Here is a 6,112-nt window from a genome sequence, read left to right on the forward strand (position 1 = left end):
CTCTTAAATTCATACTGTAGCTATTGATGCAAGGATTGACCATCTAAGTTATCCAATTTAGTTGTTTTAAGGTTGTTTTATATTTTTAGGTTTGAACAGTGTTTGTTTACATTTACAATGTTTTCAAACATTGGAGTAAAACAATCTTATATTTTGAGTTCTGATGGGGTACCAGTTGAACTAAGCTCATTGAGCTTTTATAAGTTATATTCTGAAGGAATCGATGAGTATATATAATTGGCATGATATATCCTTATTTATACGTTTTTAAAAACTATTTAGCAATTGAGTTGCAAATACAAATCAGAAATGTTTTGCTATTTTGCTTGTTGTTTGAAGCAGGGCTAAGGTCAATTCAAAGAAAGTGATTTGAATTTTTAATGACAAAACATGAAATAAATAGCTTCTCCTTTTCAGTCTATTGAGAAGTCACTTAAGATAGATGTAGTGCCAACAGTTTACTTCCTGAATTGACTGATTATATCCAAATTGACCCCAACCCTGGTGTGTAGGCATATCTGTGTGTAAGATTGACTCTGCTATTTTATCACACATGCTTGTTTGTCAGTGTTGCAACTTGTTGCTGCAGTATAGAGCCCATGTCTGACTAATGAGTTCCCCAGTCACTGTCATAGAGCCACTAATCACACCATGTAACACCAGGGGTTAATGAGGTCTCTGTAGGGACACCTCCTCACCCCCTCCAAACAGCCACTGGTGAGAAAGCACTGTGCAGACTCACTCATTGTCCGGTCAACAAACTAAAGTTTTACTTCAGAAGATCAGAGATGACTGCACTGTACTCCTTTAGGGACTATGGTTGATGTGGTCAGTGTGAGTGTGTGTGTGTGCTTCTGTATGTATGTGTGTGAAGGAGGTGGTGTGTGGTCTTGTAGGTAGTGAACGGTCCCTCTGGCCTCATAGGTGTTGCTGATGACCCAGAGATAATTGAATTAGAGGTGGTGAAGTGATGCACCCTGGGATGATGCACCCTGGGATGGCCCTCCAGGGCATTCTCTCCCTTTCTCAGCAAGGTTTTCCACTGGACACTGCAGGTTTATAGAGCATACTTTAGGTAGGAGTGAGGACACAGAAAATAGTGTCACAACTACAGACAGAAAAGGTCAGCTTACATAATGTAAGTTTATGTAGGCCTATTATTGTCTGAAATAGGAGTGGGATTCATTATGAACACAGACTATATAATACTGACTGAGCAAAATTCAAAGTGTGAACTGTTGTCTAAACTATATCACTCTAGTAGACAATACAGAAAACGCAAGGCCCAAAAGCCAAACACCAATCAGTCTTGTGACTATGAGTTAGAGGTGGAGCTGTTGGGCCTCAAATACCAGGAGACAACATTATGGCCTTATCTCATTAGTATTAACGTAGCCGTCTGATTAACACAATCTCTGGCTCCCAAAGACTAATTACTATCAGACCCTGTTAATAGGTGTTTGTTGAAGTCATCCCACAATGGAGCTTGATAATGACAGTGCAACAGTTCCACTCATCCCTATGGGTGTTAGGCAGAGCCATTAGGTAGAGCCATTAGGTTAGTGTTCATTATAGATCCTCTAGTCTCTCAGAGGTCCATGCTATTCTAATGGGAGGCGTGTTGACTGGGGGCAGAGGTGATGAAACAGCAGACATTAGGGAGCCAATTTTTCCCTTGAGCTCCTTGTTAATAGCAGTGTTCCATGGTGCTAGGAGGAGAAAGATGCAAACAGAACTTTAGTTGTCATAGAAACTCAAGGACATGAGAGTAAGAACTGGCCCTAACTCAAGAATGTGACCATCTGAAAATAAGTACATAATGTTGCCAATTCAGCTGGAAATCTGTGCTGTCCTGTTACTCTCTCACCAAATATGTTCCTTTTCACTAGTCGGCTACCCCTAGTCCTTGACACATTTAATTACAATTAATTGACCATTGAAACGGCGTCCACTACAACATCGGAGGTGATGATGATGATAATGATGACTTTAATGTATCAAATCAAAATCAAATCAAATGTTATTTGTCACATACACATGGTTAGCAGATGTTAATGCGAGTGTAGCGAAATTCATTTAGGCATTTCCTTTCCAACAAGAATTGGAAACACATCCAAGGCCTTTATTGTATAAGAAAATGACTGCCAAGGTCAGATTCTGAAAACCTATTACTTTGCTCTGGAAAGATTCACAGTATTTGAGAGGCTGTAATTGATTTATTTAACTTGTAAAGTCAGTTAAGAACAAATTCTTAGTTACAATGACAGTCTAGGAACAGTGGGTTAACTGCTTTGTTCAGGAGCAGAACAACAGACATTTACCTTGTCAGCTCAGGGATTCGATCTTACAACCTTTCGGTTACTTGCCCAACGCTCTAACCACTAGGTTACTTTCCACCCTGGTAAATCACGGCTGGTTGTGATACAGCCTGGAATTGAACCAGGGTCTGTAGGGACACCTCTAGCACCGAGAAGCAGTGCCTTAGACTGCTGCGCCTCTCAGGTCTTATACCTCTTGCACAATTAAAAAATCAGTCTAAGCAACATTCAATGAAAAGTAATATAATAGATATGGTGTTGTGTCCACTGCAGGGACGACAGGAAACGTGTGGCGAACAGGAATTTGCCTCAACACTTTTCAATTTGGTGGGGTAGCCCCCCACCACTTTTGATTTGGTTTATTAAATTGAAGCAAAAGCATTGAAAACAGGGACAAAGTAGGCCGACTGTTTTTTAGACTGACTGTTTTTTAGACTGTGCGTGAGGGCATGTGTGTGTGCGTGCGTGCGTGTGCGTGCGTGTGCGTGTGTCTTGACCAATCAGATTCACTGAAATCACAGGTCGCGTGTGTCAAGCATCTATAGAAAGCTCACTCCCATCAGACAAAAGCAAAAACTCTTTACAGAAATGTAGCAGCCTACACCTACACATTAATGATCTGACATGCTGTATCAGGCTGATCAACTGCCTGGCCTCTATGCGCCCTGTCCCATCTGCCCATGGGAAACAAAGTGGAAAACAGGGAGCGCTGCTCGAACCCTCAACATTCTCCATATCCGCACTTATAAACCAGGATCACTACAGTATTTATAGCCTAAGCAAATATATTTGTGTTAAAATGTGAAATGCGGTTTATATTTTGTTTAAAATGTTGTTTATATTCAAACTTTAATTGGCTAAGCTACCTGGGCCATTTTTTATTTAAAAAATGTATTAAATCAACAAATAGTGATTACATAGGCTACACTGAGTTAATGCACATGTAACGGAAACCCCCATTAGTTTACTTTTCAAATATAATTCCTTGAACAAGTACAAGGTTGCTACAGTTTGACAGGGTTTTCATCTTCCCTATAGGGCCAGGAGTTTTTCTAGTTTAAAACTATGTGACCTGATTAGAAAAACTGTCATCATAAAACTGTTTTGCAACTGATTAATCATTATGTCATACATTACACAGAGACTGAAAAGCACTTTCCCATTGGCCAAGTCAGCAGTATTATTTGGTTGCCCGAAGATTATGGTCACTTGCCTTGAAAATGGGAAAACAGTTGTTTACACAAAGAAATGCCATAATGAATTAGACAACAAAATCTGTTTTACTCGCCCGCAACATCGGACGCGTTGTCCAGGTAAGTCAGTTAAGAACAAATTCTTATTTAAAATGACGGCCTACCCTAGCCAAACCCGGACGATACTGAGCCAATTGTGCACCGCCTTATGGGACTCCCAATCACAGCCGCATGTGATACAGCCTGGATCCGACCCATTGACTGTAGTGATGCCTCTTGCACTGAAATGTAATGCCTTAGACCGGAAGCCAAAATCAGGAGTGGGCTGAACGAGAAATTAAACAATTTTGACAAGTTTGGATTTTGCAGTTAACTTGGATAGTCCATCTGTAGACGCTTGACAGACTATCAGTAACATTTCAACTAACTATCTACTAACCCTACCCTTAACCTAAACCTAAGTGTAGGCCTGTGATTCAGTAGGCCTGTGATTCAGACCAAGATATCATTGCTTTTCAAAATGTCCAATTACACGTTTGAAGACTGCTGCAAAGTGAGTTTTGTCTTGCAGTTGGTTGTATAGTACAGGTTCTCTGTGATTTTCTGTAGCATGCTCTTTACGGAAATATCCCATACAAAGCACTGTATTACCACCTCCTGGTGATATGATGCCATTGCAGCCTGATCAGAGTCCTGAGTATATCCAACCACCATAGACCAACATCAGAATAGTCTTATTTACACTGAACAAAAATATAAAGGCAACATGTAAAGTGTTAGTCCAATGTTTCATGAGCTGAAAGAAAAGATCCCAGAAATGTTCCATACTCACGAAGAAAATATTTTTCTCAAATTTTGTGCACAAATTTGTTTACATCCATGTTAGTGAGCATTTCTCATTTGCCAAGATAATCCATCCACCCGACGGGTGTGTAATATCAAGAAGATGATCATTACACAGCATGATCATTACACAGGGGCACCTTGAACTGGGGACAATAAGATGCCACTAAAAATAATTAGGTTTGTCACAGAACACAATGCAACAGATGTCTCATGTTTTGAGGGAGTGTGCAATTGGCATGCTGACTGCAGGAATGCCCACCAGAGCTGTTGCCAGATAATTGAATGGTCATTTCTCTTCCATAAGCTGCCTCCAATGTCATTTTAGAGAATTTGGCTGTACGTCCAACCGGCCTCACTAGCGCAAACCACATTTATGGCGTCATGTGGGCGAGCGGTTTGCTGATGTCAACGTTGTGAACAGATTGCCCCATGGTGGCGGTGGGGTTATGGTAACGAACACAATTGCAGTTTATCGATGACAATTTTAATGCAGAGAGATACCTTGAAAAAATACGGAGGCCCATTGTCGTGCCATTCATCCGCCGCAATCACCTCATGTTTCAGCATGAGGTGAATGATCATCTTCTTGATATTATCCATGTCACAAGGATCTGCACACAATTACAGGAAGCTGAAAATGGCCCAGTTCTTCCATGGCCTGCATACTCACCAGACATACTCCAGGCATGTTTGGGATGCTCTGGATCAACAAGATCGACAAGTACAACAGTGAGTTCCAGTTCCCACCAATATCCAACAACTTCGCACAGCCTTTGGAGAGGAGTGGGACAACATTCCACAGGCCACAATCAACAGCCTGATCAACTCTATGTGAAGGAGATGTGTCGCGCTGCATGAGGCAAATGGTGGTCACACCAGATACTGACTGGTTTTCTGATCCACGTCCCTACCTTTTTTTAAAGTATCTGTGACCAACAGAAGCATATCTGTATTCCCAGTCATGTGAAATCCATAGATTAGGGCCGAATTCATTTATTTAAACCGATTGATTTCCTTATATGAACTCAGTAAAATCTTTGAAATTGTTGCATGTTGCGTTACTTTTTGTTCAGTATAATTACAAGGATTATTAACGCTAATCAAGGTAACAATCAAATGTTTCGGGTAGCCTTCTACAAGCTTCCCACAATGCGTTGGGTGCATTTTGTCCCATTCCTCCTGACAGAGCTGGTGTAACTGAGTTAAGTTTGTAAGACCTCCTTGCTCACACACGCTTTTTCAGTTCTGCCCACAAATGTTCCATAGGATTGAGGTCAGGGCTTTGTGATGGCCACTCCAATACCTTGACTATGTTGTCCTTAAGCAATTTTGCAACAACTTTGGAAGTATGCTTGGGGTCATTGTCCATTTGGAAGACCCATTTGTGACCAAAGCTTTAAGGTCCTGGCTGAAGTCTTGAGATGTTGCTTCATTATATCCACATCATTTTCCTACATGAAATCATCTATTTTGTGAAGTGCACCAGTCCCTCCTGCAGCAAACCACCCCCACAACATGATGCTGCCACCCTCGTGCTTCACGGTTGGGATGGTGTTCTTCGGCTTGCAAGCCTCCCCATTTTTTCCTCCAAACATAACTATGGTCATTATGGCCAAACAGTTCTATTTTTGTTTCATCAGACCAGAGGAAATTTCTTTTTTTAAAAGTACAATCTTTGTCCCCATGTGCAGTTGCAAACCATTGCGATTTTATGGCAGTTTTGGAGCAGTGGCTTCTTCCTTGCTGAGCGGTCTT

The sequence above is a fragment of the Oncorhynchus gorbuscha genome, unplaced genomic scaffold (assembly GCF_021184085.1).
Source record: "Oncorhynchus gorbuscha isolate QuinsamMale2020 ecotype Even-year unplaced genomic scaffold, OgorEven_v1.0 Un_scaffold_2233, whole genome shotgun sequence".
Classification (NCBI taxonomy): domain Eukaryota; kingdom Metazoa; phylum Chordata; class Actinopteri; order Salmoniformes; family Salmonidae; genus Oncorhynchus; species Oncorhynchus gorbuscha.